The following is a 15,126-nucleotide window of genomic DNA, read 5'->3' as shown; positions in this document are numbered from 1 at the left end:
TTTCTCACCAGATAATCTTCCTAGGCGACGTTGCCAGTTCGCGGTGTTTTTTTAATAAAAAAGTGGTATTTAGGCTCTGTTCGTTTTTTCTTTTTCTTACAGTTGGATAAATATCAAACTTAATAAAGAAAATTCTGCTTTATTTGAATGCAACAAGACGTTTTTAATAAAAAATAAAGAAATATTACGTGGTAAACTTTAATTTTTGATCAACTCCTACTTCATACTGTCAAAATTTAACTTGATTGTCATTTTCAAATCATTATAATTAATAAACTTGTTAATTTTTATAAATTTAAATCTATAAATATAAATGACGTCACTGTTGTACTTATTTAAAAATGGCGATAAAATGTTCGAAGTCGAAATAAGTTTGCTTATTCACCATTAAAACCTTATTTTCCCTGCAGAGAATTTTTTTTATAGGCGCTAAATTTAAAATGAGGCTCTACGATTGGTTGTTCAACAGAACGAATCAACACCATGCTATTTTTGTAAACTCCTGCAATTCCTGTCAAACAAGAGCTGTCGCAATTGTCATCAAATTGAAGCAATAAACCTGTTTTTGTTATTTTTTATTTGTTCAAAAACCCGACAGTTGTTTGACATCTATTGATCTATTAATCAAAACTCAATTTATGAAAAATTTTCAATTTTTTGTTTTTTGGCCAAAACTCGTCAACTTTTTGTCCGATCGATATCAAATTTAGCCAGTTGATAAATTTTGAGCTGCTCTTTGGATTGATGCATAACTCGATGGGATTAAACGTCGATTTTACCTTGAAAAAAATATTGAAAATCATCCAAAAAATACGTTTTCCTCGCTTATTTTTTAAGCACATTTAACTTATTTGGGCTTATTTTTACGCAGAATCTTACGCTGATTCTAAAACCGGGAGAATTTTTACCGTACGACAACAAATAATTGAGTAAAGTTGGTTGTTCAAAATTAATCGTTCAGCAGTGCGAGTTACACAATGCAACTCCTGCAAAATGTCAAACAAGAACTCTCACATTTGTGAAATTGTCACCAAATTGAAGCAATAAAGCTGTTGTTGTCATGTTTATTTCTATTTGTTTAAAAACTTGACAGTTTGTGGCGCCATCTATTAATCAAACTGAAATTCATCCTTTACAGGTAATTAACTTATCCTTTTCAAAACCTGCCGATTTCTCTCAAAATTCGCCCAAAACTACTAATATTTGGTGTTACCAACAAAACGACAAAAATCACAGCTTGCTTTAAACATGCCCACCGAAACGGAAACTTAATTTTTCTTACAGTTTTTTCTAGGCGCCAAATTTGAAATGCAGCTCCGTGATTGGTCATTTCGCACACGATTTACAAAACGTTAATTTTTCAAAACTGCGACAAATGCCAAACACGAACTGTTACATTTGTCAAATTGTCGCCAAATTGAACCAATAAACCTGTTGTTGTCATGTTTATTTCTATTTGATTAAAAACTTGACAGTTGTTTGTGGCGCCATCTATTAATTAAACTGAAATTCATCCTTTACAGGTAACTAACTTATCCTTTTCAAAACCTGCAGATTTTTCAAAATTCTTCCAAAACTACTAATATTTGATGTTATCAACAAAACGACAAAAATCACAGCTTGCTTTGAACATGCCCACCGAAATGGAAACTTCATTTTTCTCGCAACTTTTTCTAGGCGCCAAATTTAAAATGCAGCTCCATGATTGGTCATTTCGCAACACGATTTACACAATGTTGATTTTTCCAAACTGCGACAAATATCAAATACGAGCTGTCACATTTGTCAAATTGTCGCCAAGTTGTGAAAGCGTAACCAAAAAAAAAACATTTTGTTATTTTCAGTATGTTTTATTCCAAGTTTGGACAGGAAAAACGCAGTTTAGTTTAGTGACAGTTCTCAAAAGTCATTCTCAATTCTCAGCTTGCCATGAAATTGAATCAACTCGTCAGAAATGCATCAATGTCGATTGTTTCTTTTGTTTTATTAATGTCATTGTTGAGCCTACTTTGAAAGCCTGTTTTACACAGCTCAATTTTCACCACTTTATTTTGCCCGCCACTGTAACTTTACAGAAACTGTAATATGCAACCAACAATACGCCCGACATTTATTGGTGCAGTGTAAACGTGTCGTGTGATACCAAGTTCTCAGGTTGTTTCACACCACTCAAACTTTCCGTGTATTGTTGGTTGCCTATACGAGACGCGCTCTACTGAATTTAAATGAACGTCAATATTTTCTCTAATAAAACACGTGTGAAACAAAAGTTTAGCACTAAAAGGAACTTAATTTTACCTTTTTGGTTACTACAGATCGTTGCCAACCCAACAAAAACAAACATTACAAACCCTAAAAATGCCCCGAAACCTACAACACCCTGTATATAGTAAAATAATGTATTTTATTCACTTTATGTGTGATAATATAGGCGAAGAAAAGAACAAAGAGTTGGATAATAAAATACTGATTAGTCCTTTATGGTCTGATATTATTTATTTGGCGGATAAAGCCCTTGGGGACGCTTATGTGTTCAATCAGTGTGAGATCGTAGAGGGATAAGCGGAATGGTGTAAACGATGCCAAGCTGAGAGCAAATAGTCATCTCAATGAAGCGGTGGGCTGCAGCCCTTTAGGATTAGCAAATGCTGAGGGGGCTCTTACAGTTGACATTAAACCTTTTCGCACACACATTACGTCTCTTCCCTAGCGAAATAGATACGAAATGTTCAGATGGTGTGAGATTAGATCCATCACAAATTAAATTAGAGGATGTATGAATGAGAATTCTATGAAAACGGTCAGCTGGCGGTCTATTCTTCTTCTGATTACGCATTTATTACTTAAAATAGTGAAAACTTTGTAGTGACGTACTGATTTACGTGCTAAATTTCAGTTTAATAAAGAAAAAATACACTAGAAATGGTGAATGCGCCTATTAAAGCTACAAAAAATGAATTAATAAAACGGATAAAATCACAACTGAACTGAAAATCTAGTTTTATATGTTGGTAGCACTGTTCTGAATTGAGCTTGACTTTTACGAACTGTCAAACTAAACTGTCATAAATCCAAAAAGTTGTAATAAAACACATTGAAAATGACAAGATGACTTTTATTGGTTACGTTTTCACAACTTGGCGACAATTTGACAAATGTGACAGTTCGTATTTGACACATGTCGCAGTTTAGAAAAATCAACCTTGTGTAAATCGTGTGCGAAACGACCAATCACGGAACTGCATTTTAAATTTGGCGCCTAGAAAAAACTGCGAGAAAAATGAAGTTTCCATTTCGGTGGGGATATTTAAAGCAAGCTGTGATTTTTGTCGTTTTGTTGGTAACACCAAATATTAGTAGTTTTGGGAGAATTTTGAGAGAAATCGGTAGGATTTGAAAAGGATAAGTCAGTTACCTGTAAAGAATAAATTTCAGTTTTAATTAATAGATGGCGCCACAAACAACTGTCAAGTTTTTTAATAAATAAAAATAAAAGTAACAAAAACAGGTTTATTGCTTCATTTTGGTGACAATTTGACAAATGTGAGAGTTCTTGTTTGATATTTCGCAGGAATTGCATTGTGTAACTCGCTTTGCTGAACCATGAATTTTAAACAACCAACTTTAAACGGCCATTAATCGGTTATTTGTTGCCTTACGTGAATTTCAAGGCCATATTTGGAATCTGCTCACAATTCTGCGTAAAATGAGCTATAAAAACTCAATTTTACTACAAAAATAAGCGAGAATTTTAACATATTTTTATTCGTGCATTTTTTTCCAAAAAATTCAGTTTTTTGAGTTTCGGAAAATCTAAGAACAAATTCTTAGCTAAAAAATCGCGAGAAAACCAATGGCGAAAACCGTTTCTTTCGATCTGTCGTAGTTTCCAAAATATTGAGCAGATTGTTTCGAACCTTTAAAAATTTGGCCCTATGGCGACATCTCAAAACTTCAAACGGCGATTACTCAGTTATTTGTTGACTAAAATTAAAAATTCTTCCGGTTTTGGATTCAGCGTGACATTCTGCGTAAAATGAGCACAAATAAGTTGAGTTTGCGGCAAATATTAACGAGACATTGACAAAAAACTGTTTTGACGAGGTCTATTTGGGGTGATTTTCAATAATTTTTTTCGAGGTAAAAACGACGTTTAATGCCTTTGAGTTGTACATAAATCTAAAGAACAGCTTAAAATCTATCAATTGGCCAAATCTCGGATCGATAGGGCAAGTAGTTTACGAGGGGCGATCAAAAAACGAAAAATTGAAAATTTTTCATCGATTAAGTCGCAAAATTTTTTTGCCCAAAAAATCGACTATTGAATTTTCGACTTTTGATGGCGTATTCTAAAGTAGAATGAGCCGAGAAAAACGCTGGTGAAAACCGTTTGAAAAAACTCTTGTAGTTTCGGAGATATCGAAGATAACTTTGAAAATTTTTCAAATCAAAATTTAATGTCCGAAACTTTGATTGCTTATAACTTAGTTGTTTGTTTACCTATCTCAAAAACTAGCAATTTTTTGGAATCTGCGCAAAATTCTGCGTAAAATGAGCTATAATAACGATAGTTTACTCCAAAAAATAAGCGAAACATCGATTCAGAACATTGACAGTTTTCAATTTTTGGAAAATCTAAGAACGATTTCTAAATCTAAAAAATCGCGAAAAAAACAATGGCGAAAACCGTTTCTTTCCATCTGTTGTAGTTTCCGAGATATTGACATTCAAAATTCGCCCAGTTTTGGATTCTGCGTGAAATTCTGCGCAAAACGAGTACCAATAGTTTAAGATTGCTCCGTAAATAACCGAGATATCGACCGAATTATACCTAGAAACTTGTTTTTTTCGACTTAATTTCAAACTTCAAAATTTGGAATCATGGAGCCGCTTTTTAAATTTAGCGCGCAGAAAAATTGTGGTTTCAATAAAAAATATGCAAAGACGTTGTACACTTTTCCACCATTTTTAAACAAGTAGCTCAGAAATCAATAAAATATTAGAAATGTTGGTAGCATTGAGTGCGGGTCCTCACATATGTGAAGTGAAGTTGTCTTCAAAACTGAAAAACGGTTGTAAATCTTCACTTTGACAGTTATTTTGTTTATTTGAAGTTGTAACCTTGATGCAGTAACTTTGCGAATAAATGTTAAGATGACGGTTGGCATCATTATTCCCCAGAATTTGACATTAAGACATGAAAATAGCTGTGCATCGAAGTTACAAAAGTTACACGATCGTCTTTTGTACCCCAAAACCCAACTCACATAGCACCGCCATTGCAACATTTGCAACAGGAACGAATCACACAATAAAAATTTTAGAATTTGTGACCTTGAGTCGACATTTGCTTAGGTTGCAAGTGTTCAATTTGACAGTTATTTCATTGTTTAAGGTTGGAATGTTGATAAACTAACTTTGGAAATTTTAAGATGACGAGGTTGGCAACATTATCCCCCAAAATTTGACATTTGACAACTTTGACATGAGATTTGCTGTGTATCAATTAGTGCCGACTCCTCAAGATGTTCGAAATGAAGTGAAACAACTTGAATTTCGTCACAAAATTATAGAATTTGCAACCTAAACTGTCAGTCAAGTTCCACAGCCGGCTAGATAATTAGCCGAGGCGCAGGTATGTTGAAATTTAATTCCACTCCGTAATTGGATGAGGCCGCCATAAAATCCACTTTTGGGAAATTTTCCGTCGACTGTACTCGAATTCAATTACAATAAACTCGTATAGAGAGAACAAAGGGATTTTCTCATTTTGAGCCAACCATAAACAATTTACAGCAGTATAATATTGCTTTGTGGATGCGCCCCGTCTGTTTTTGTCAATATTTGGATTTCAACCACACTGGTGCGCTTCATACCGCACAAACCTCGCCCGAAATTCTCTCTCTGTGCGCCCGGAAAATTCCCCATCAAGCCAAGTTTTCCCAACAAAAAAAACCCATCGCCCCATCGTCCGCGGAAAATAATACGTGGAAATTCCGCTAGAATGTTGTTATTAGCAAGGTTAGAGTTGTCAGTAAATCATTCTGTCACAATCTAAGCGAGTGAGATTATTGGATTTGGGGTCTCGACGGGTGAAGGGGTTGTCGAGCGTGGAGGGGCAGTTATAATTCGATATGCTGCTCCGCCCCAAAGGTTACACGTTGCCTTGGAGACGAGAGCGATGGCGGGATTCCCCTCGCAAACCTGCTCAAAGCTTCGGAGCTTTAGGTACCGAAACCCCGTTCTGCGGGTGCTTACGTTGCGTCCACCGCAAAATCCTTCCACCCAACGAAACCCCATTAACACCCATCGCCCATCATCCCCATGAAAACAATAAAAATTAATAAAAAGCGGCGTCCCCGACGGGTTTTCGCAGGATTTTTCCCCGCGATTTTGCAGGGATGCGGGCGCGCAACGGACAACTGCGGCGGGCGCGGTTTGTGCCGCAATATTTAATTTAAGCATGGCCGCGCTTCCTTCTGTCAAACCGATGTTGACTCCGTCTCATTCTCGATAATAATAAGATTTATTCGGGAGCGCTCAATACTGGCAATCCGGGTCTCGTCTGTTTGGAATCTTATAACACGTCGTACGTGAGTCTTATCTTGGATAAAGCTGCCGCGATCGAGGAATACATGGCGATGATCCAATATTCGACATGGAGATATTCGCATGTGAAATATTTCTGCTTTGGATCGGCGAAATTGTCACTTTTTCAAGGCGTTTTTGCTAGAAATGTGATTAATTAGACAGGGGGCTTTGGTTTTGGTGGTTTGGTTGGTAGCGCCGAATGAGAGAACTGTCACTGTGACGTACTCTTCCTACTAGATAATGAGAATGGCGTCATAAATAAGCAAGATAGCGACCGAGTCTAAATTAGGCAGCTAACTTCCAGCGACAACCTAAATTTTCCAACGTCTCTAACTCAGTTCTTTGTTGACATACGAGAAAAATAAGGATATTTTTGGATTCAGCGCGAAATTCTGCGTTCAATGAGCCCATCCAGCTCAAATTGCCTTCACAAATAACCGAAGTTTCGACCAAATTAAATTTTCAGAGGGTAATTTTTGGGTGAATTTCAAGACGCTGTTTCGAGCCGAAAACTGCGTTTCGTAACATTGAATTATATATCGACAGAAAGAGGAGCTCGAGATCTATCGACTGGCCAAATCTCACATCGATCGGGCGAGTAGTTTACGAGAGGCGATCGAAAAACGGAAAATTGAAAATTTTTCATCGATTGAGTCGCAAAATTTTTTTGCCCAAAAAATTTACCATTGAATTTTTGACTTTTGAGGGCTTATTCTAAAGTAGAATGAGCCCAAAAACGATGGTGAAAACCGTTTCTCAAAATCTTTTTTAGTTTCGGAGTTATTGATATTTATATTATATTTATTTTAAAATATAATTCTAAAGCTAATTCTAATTCTAAATTTTATGATTATATTTAACTGTAATTAATAAATTTCGTTTTTTTAGTTTGGCAACACTGAAGAAACAATCGAAAAATGACAATTTGCTGTATTTTGAATCTACAGCTGGTTTAGTTGTAAATGTCCATTCAAGGTCACAAACTTTGAAATTTTCATCGTGTAATTCGATCTTGTTGCTAATGTCGCAATGGCGGTGCTGTGTGAGTTGGGTTTTGGGGACAAAAGACGATTGCGTTCAGTTGGTTTAGGCAAATCTGGTACTTTTACATCGATTTTTTATTGATAACGATTTTGCCGAAAAAACATCGATTTTTATTTCGATGTATGTATCATTAAAAATCGATGATTTTAGTATAGTATTTAACGTATATTTTAGAATTTTGTTTATTCTTATTAATCTCGAATTTGTTATTTTTTTATAATTTATTTACTTATTAATTTTGTTTATTACTTACGGTTTTTATTTATTTTTGTTTTTCTCGTATTTGTTTATTATTTTGTTGCTTTATTAATTAATTTCATTTATTTTTATTTTTCACAATAAACTATGCCATATTGAGTTTTGTATTTACATATTTTTTCAAAATCGATGTTTTCTCCGATGTTATTGGAGTTCGATGTAATTGTGCTCTTGTTAAAATTGAGTTCAACATCGATTTTTTTACTCAATGTTCCCAGATTTAGGTTTAGGTTGCAAATTTTCACTCAAGGTCAATAATAATCTCAATAATCTCATGTTAAAATTGACAAATCTCAAATGCTGGGGAATAATAATGCCAACCCTGTCATCCTAAAATTTCCAAAGTTAGTTTATCAACATTCCAACCTTAAATAATGAAATAACTGTCAAATTGAACACTTGCAACCTAAGCAAATGTCGACTCAAGGTCACAAATTCTAAAATTTTTATTGTGTGATTCGTTCCTATTGCAAATGTTGCAATGGCAGTGCTATGTGAGTTGGGTTTTGGGGTACAAAAAACGATCGTGTAACTTTTGTAACTTGATGCACAGCAATTTTCATGTCTAAATGTCAAATTCTGGAGAATAATGATGCCAACCTTGCATTCTTAAAATTTCCAAAGTTAGTTCATCAAGATTCCAACCTTAAATAATGAAATAACTGTCAAACTGTAGGTTTAGGTCAAAATAGACACTGGCAAACTAAACCGACTGTTTTGAACTAATGACGTCATCAAAACTACGGAAACTGGTAGGCCGATTGTTTTATTGTCATTGTCAATTTTCCAACTCAAAATTTAATAATCGAAATTTTGATCGCTCATAACTCAGTTTTCTCTGGACCGATCTTAACGAATCTACGCAAAATTCTGCGTAAAATGAGTACCAATACGTTAAGATTGCTTCATAAATAAACGAGATATCGACCGAAATAAATATTTCTGCTTTGAATCTTTGAATTTTGACTTCAAAATAAAGATCTGTCATTATGTAAAGTCGCTTAATGTCTAAAGTAAGCTTATTACTACAAATTTGTCTTTTCGAAGCACAGTAGCGCTTTAGTCACGGGCTCTTTCAGTAGTTTCAATTTGAGATCGTAGAAAAAGTATAGTATGTAACACGTTTAAAAACTACTCTTGACACTTCAACTTTAAACACTCGCTCTGTTCGTAACTAAACCAACATTTATAAGACTTGTTACATAAATACACTATTAAGATGCATGTAACCTCAACCTGTCAAACAGGCTGTGAAACTTAAATTCTGCCATTTTTGACGTGTTGAATGACAGTTCTGAAACGTCAAACTGAATGCAATACAGTGCTACCAACACACAAATTGACAAATAACAAAAATACATTTATTGGTGACCTAATAAGTAATTATTATCCCGGCGCATCCACCATTTCGACAAAATTAATGTCTATTTTTAAAGAGTTAAAAAATTACAGTGGCGACCGGAAGTAACTGGACGCTATTTTATTAACAATTTAGCAGTGTAAAACGGGGTGTCAGTAAATTAACGAAGTAGGCACAATAATTAGTAGGCGAAGTAGGCTTACAATGACAATAAAACAATCGGCCTACTTAGTTTCCGTAGTTTTGATGACGTCATTAGTTAAAAACAGTCGATTTAGATTGCAAGTGTTCAGTTTGACCTAAACCTACAGTTTGACAGTTATTTCATTATCTAAGGTTGGAATCTTGATGAACTAACTTTGGAAATTTTAAGATGACAAGGTTGGCATCATTATTCCCCAGAATTTGAGTTTTGTCAATTTTAACATGAGATTATTATGACTTTGAGTGAACATTTGCAACCTAAACCCAACTCACACAGCACCGCCATTGGACATTAGCAACAAGATCGAATTACATGATAAAAATTTCAAAGTTTGTGACCTTGAATGGACATTTACAACTAAACCTGCTGTAGATTCAAAATAAGCAAATTGTCATCCTAAGTGTCATGTTTTAATTGTTTCTACAGTGTTGCCAAACTAAAAAACTAAATCAATGCCTAATTATTTTTTTTAATTATCAGAATAATAAAAATTTGCGTTTTTATTAATTACAATAAAAAATATTCAGAAAATTTTGAATTAGAATTAGCTTAAGAATTAACGTGTGATCCACAAAATTTTTATTTACAAAAAATATACAATTTACTTGAAATTAACACTCAGAAGAAATTAGAAAATTTCATTTCAGAAAAAAGTAACAAAATTGTTTCTTATTTCTGTGAATAATTAAAAAATTCGAAAATTCTATGTTCAAATGGAAAAAATCTACTTATAAAATCTAATAATAGACAATTTTCTTAAAACTCTCAGAAAAAAATGTAAAATTTAATTTCAAAAAAGGGCCACAAAATTGCTCTTCCGCCAAATCAAAACTTCGGAAAATTCGCCGTTAGAAAATTGACGGTTTTCCTAAAATCGACACTCAGAAAAAGTGGAAAATTTGACATGAAATTGAAGATCAAAATTTTACTTTTTTTTAATTTTGGTTTTAAGAATTCGCTTGTTTCTTTAGTTCGGTGGATATTTGAAAAATTCAAAAAATTTGTATTTAGATAGAGAAAATCTACTAAAAATTGACAATTTTCTTGAAATTGAAAAAACTAGAACATTTCAAAAAAAAGAGCTACAAAATTGCTGAATTAAGAATGCTGCAGATAATCTAAAAATTCGTCGTTCAAAAATTGAGTTTTCCTAAAATCGATACTCAGAAAAAATGGAAAATCTTGAAAAAGGAGAATCAAAATTTTAAATTTTAAAAATTCGTTTGTTTCTTGGTTTAATTAGTTTAATTAGAAAATTAAATTTCAGAAAACTAAAATCGACACAAAAAATGACAAATTTGACTTGAAATAAAAGGTTCAAGATTTAACTTTTTTTAATTTTGGTTCTAAAAATTCGCGTGTTTCTTAATTGGAAAATTCGAAAATTCTGCCTTTAGATAGAGAAAATCTACTAAAAATAGACATTTTTTTTAATATTAAAATAACACTTGGAAGAAATTAAAAAATTTAATTTCAGAAATGAGCTACAAAATTCCTCTTCTATCAAATTAAAAATTCTGCAAAAATTCGAAAAATTCGCCGTTGGCAAATTCAGTTTTCTAAAACACGCCACTTAGGAAAAATGGAAAATTCGATTTAAAATGGGAGAATCAAAATTTTACTTTTTTAATTTTGGTTTTAAAAATTTGCTTGTTTCTTTGATTCTGTGGATATTTGGAAAATTTTGTGTTTCGATGGAGAAAATCTTCCAAAAATAGACAATTTTCCAGAAATTAAAACTCAAAAAAAAATTGAAAAATTTAATTTCAAAAAAAGCTCCAAAATTGCTCTCTTACCAAATCAATATTTTCGCAAACAGTCGGAAAATTCGTCATTATAAAATTGACAGATTACCTAAAATCGACACTTGAAATAAAAGAATCAAAATTTTACTTTTATTACTTGTGATTTTAAGAATTCGTTTGTTTCTTTAGTTCTGTGGATATTTGGAAAATTCAAAAATTTTGTATTTCGATGGGGAAAATCTACTAAAAATGGACAATTTTCTTGAAATTAATATTCAGAAAAAGCTAGAACATTTCAAAAAAGAGCTACAAAACTGCTGTTCCACCAAATCAAGAATGCGGCAGATAGTCGCAAAATTCGCCGTTCAAAAATTGAGTTTTTCCAAAATTGATACTCAGAAAAAATGGAAAATCTTGAAAAAGGAGAATCAACATTTTAAATTTTTAAAAATTCGTTTGTTTCTTATTTTAATTAGTTTAAATAGAAAATTAAATTTCAGAAAACTAAAATCGACACACAAAAAATGACAAATTTGACTTGAAATAAAAGGTTCAAGATTTAACTTTTTTTAATTTTGATTTTAAAAATTCGCGTGTTTCTTAATTGGAAAATTCGAAAATTCTGCGTTTAGATAGAGAAAATCTACTAAAAATAGATTTTTTTTTTAATTTAAAAATAACACTCAGAAGACAAAATTTACGTAAGTCGAGAAAAAAGTTGACAGTAGTTTGACATTTGTCATTTGATCAATACATTATTGATTCTGGAGAGGCAGACGATACATTTTCTCTTATTTGCACCTCGTAATTTTTCATGAAAAAAGTGAGGTTATATCAAAAACAAAATTTCACTCCGACATGACTTCTATGTCTGTCTCTCTCTTTCATGACCGACCATAAACAAAAATTTTGTGGCTCACACGATATATTTTACCCCAAAACTTCAATCCCTAATAATTCAGCTGTTTCTTGACATAGAATAATTTCAAGGACAGTTTTGGATTGTACGTAAAATTCTGCGTAAAATGAGCAGTCTTACTTAAAGTTTGCTCCACGAACAAACGAGATATTGATCAAATCAGACATTTAGTGATCATTTTTAAAACGATTTTCCGGACGAAATTTACCTTCGCGTGTTGAACCAATCGAAAGAGCAACTCAAGATCCATCAACTGACGAAATTACAGATCGCTAGGTCAAGTAGTTTACGAACGACAGTCACAAAACGAAAAATCCAGTGTTCGCTCAATTGTCATGCAAAGCTGTCATTGTTGACGTCTCAACAACCCAGCCAACTAGACGGTATTTTTTTCGTTTAATAACCACCAATATGTCACAATAACAAAAACGTTAGTCTATGATAGTTGACGTAGCGTGACAGATCATCATACGCTAAACTTAGCCCATTGTCGGTCGGATGGGGAAAGACGCGTATCAAAAACTAATAATCCCCGATGCTGGACCAGTGGCTTGTAAACACAAAGCCGACTCGATGTAAGGGTGGCGGATCCGCTTCGGCCTCCTACCAGCTCATCATCATTGACGACGACTCCACGCTTCAGGTCCCCTTTTGGTTCCGCTCCGGTAAATTAACTCGTGATCTTACCTACTCTTATGTCACTTTATTCGCCGTGATTGAGCCAGACAGCGCTGCCAACGTAAATACAAAATGACGTCAATATTGTTGTTATTTACGTCAAAGTTTTAAGAGAGATAGATAACATAATAGTCCAGGCAAAAAAAACATGAAGCTTGGAATAATTCGCGTAAGGCTGATTTTTTGTGGGGACCTTTATTTTCTAACGGCGAATTTTCCGAATTTTTGCAGAATTCTTGAATTAGCGGAAGAACAAATTTCTAGCTCTTTTCTGAAATTAAGTTTTTTTAATTTCTTCTGAGTGTTAATTTCAAGATTTTTTTTATTTTTAGTAGATTTTTTCCATCGAAACAAAACTTTCCAATTTTTAGATTCAAAATTTAAAAAATTAAAATTTGTATTCTCTTACTTTAAATCGAATATTCCATTTTTCCTAAGTGGCGTTTTTAGAAAACTGAATTTTCTAACGGTGAATTTTCCGAATTTTTGCAGAATTCTTGATTTGGCGGAAAAGCAAATTTCTAGCTCTTTTCTGAAATCAAATTTTCTAATTTCTTCTGAGTGTTAACTTCAAGAATTTTTTCTATTTTTAGTAAATTTTTTCCATCTAAACAGAACTTTCGAATTTTTAGATTCAAAATTTAAAAAAGTAAAATTTTAATTCTCCTATTTTAAACCGAATTTTCCATTTTTCCTAAGTGGCGTTTGTTAGAAAACTGAATTTTCTAATAGCGAATTTTACGAATTTTTGCAGAATTTTTAATTTGATAGAAAAGGAATTTTGTAGCTCATTTCTGAAATTAAATTTTTTAATTTCTTCTGAGTGTTATTTTAAAAATGTCCATTTTTAGTAGATTTTCTCTATCTAAACGCAGAATTTTCGAATTTATCAAATATTCACAGAACTAAGAAACACGCGAATTTTTAGAATTAAAATTAAAAAAAGTTAAATTTGTCATTTTTTCTGTGGCGATTTTAGTTTTCAGAAATTTAATTTTCTAATTCCTTTGGGAGTGTAATTTCAAGACAATTGTCTATTATAAGTAGATTTTCTCTGTCTAACAAATAATTTTCGAGTTTTCTAAATATCTACAAACGAATTTTTAAAATTTTAAATTTTGATTCTCCTTTTTCTAGATAAATTTTCCATTTTTTCTGAGTATCGATTTTAGGAAAACTCAATTTTTGAACGGCGAATCTTTTTTGAAATGTTCTAGTTTTTTCTGAGTATTAATTTCAAGAAAATTGTTAATTTTTAGTAGATTTTCTTCATCTAAATACAAAATTTTAGAATTTTCCAAATATCCAAAGAACTAAAAAGAAACAAACGAACTCCTAAAATCACAAATAAAAAAAGTAAAATTTTGATTCCCTTATTTCAAGTGGAATTTTCCAACTAAGAAACACGCAAATTTTTAGAATCAAAATTAAAAATAGTTAATTCTTGAATCTTTTATTTTTTAAGTCATTTTTGAAATGTTCTAGTTTTTTCTTTTCAAGAAAATTATCAATTTTTAGTAGATTTTCTCTATCGAAATACAAAATTTTTGGATTTTCCAAACATCCAAAGAACTAAAAAAATAAGCAAATTCGCAAAATCACAATTAAAAAAAATTTTTGATTCACTTATTGTTTCAAGTAGAATTTTCCATTTTTTCTGAGTGTCGATTTTAGGAAAACCGTTTTCTAATTTTCTAACGACGAATTTTCTGAATATTTGCGGAAATCTGGATTTGGCAAAAAAGCAATTTTGTTACTTCTTTCTGAAATGAAATTTTCCAATTTCTTCAAAGAGTGTTAATTTTAAGAAAATTATATATTTTTCGTAAATTTGTTCTTATAGACGCAGAATTTTTCCAATTTTCTAATTATACACAGAAGCAAACGAATTTTTAGAGTCAAAATTAAAAAAAAGTAAAATTTTTATTCTCCTATTTTAAATCGAATTCTTCATTTTTCCTAAGTGGCGTTTTTTAGAAAACTTAATGTTCTAAAGGCGAATTTTCCGACTTTTTGCAGAATTTGATAGAAGAGGAATTTTGTAGCTCATTTCTGAAATTACATTTTTTAATTTCTTCCAAGTGTTATTTTAAAATTAAAAAAAAATGTCTATTTTTAGTGGATTTTCTCGATCTAAACGCAGAATTTTCGAATTTTCTAATTAAGAAACACGCGAATTTTTAGAATCAAAATTAAAAAAAGTTAAATCTTGAACCTTTTTTTTCAAGTCAATTTTGTCATTTTTTGTGTGTCGATTTTAGTTTTCTGAAATTTAATTTTCTAATTAAACTAATTAAACTAAGAAACAAACGAATTTTTAAAATTT

Source organism: Gnatocerus cornutus, chromosome 1 (assembly GCF_029298725.1).
Source record: "Gnatocerus cornutus isolate USDA-ARS CGAHR chromosome 1, icGnaCorn1.1, whole genome shotgun sequence".
Lineage (NCBI taxonomy): Eukaryota > Metazoa > Arthropoda > Insecta > Coleoptera > Tenebrionidae > Gnatocerus > Gnatocerus cornutus.
This window is presented reverse-complemented; position numbering follows the sequence as displayed.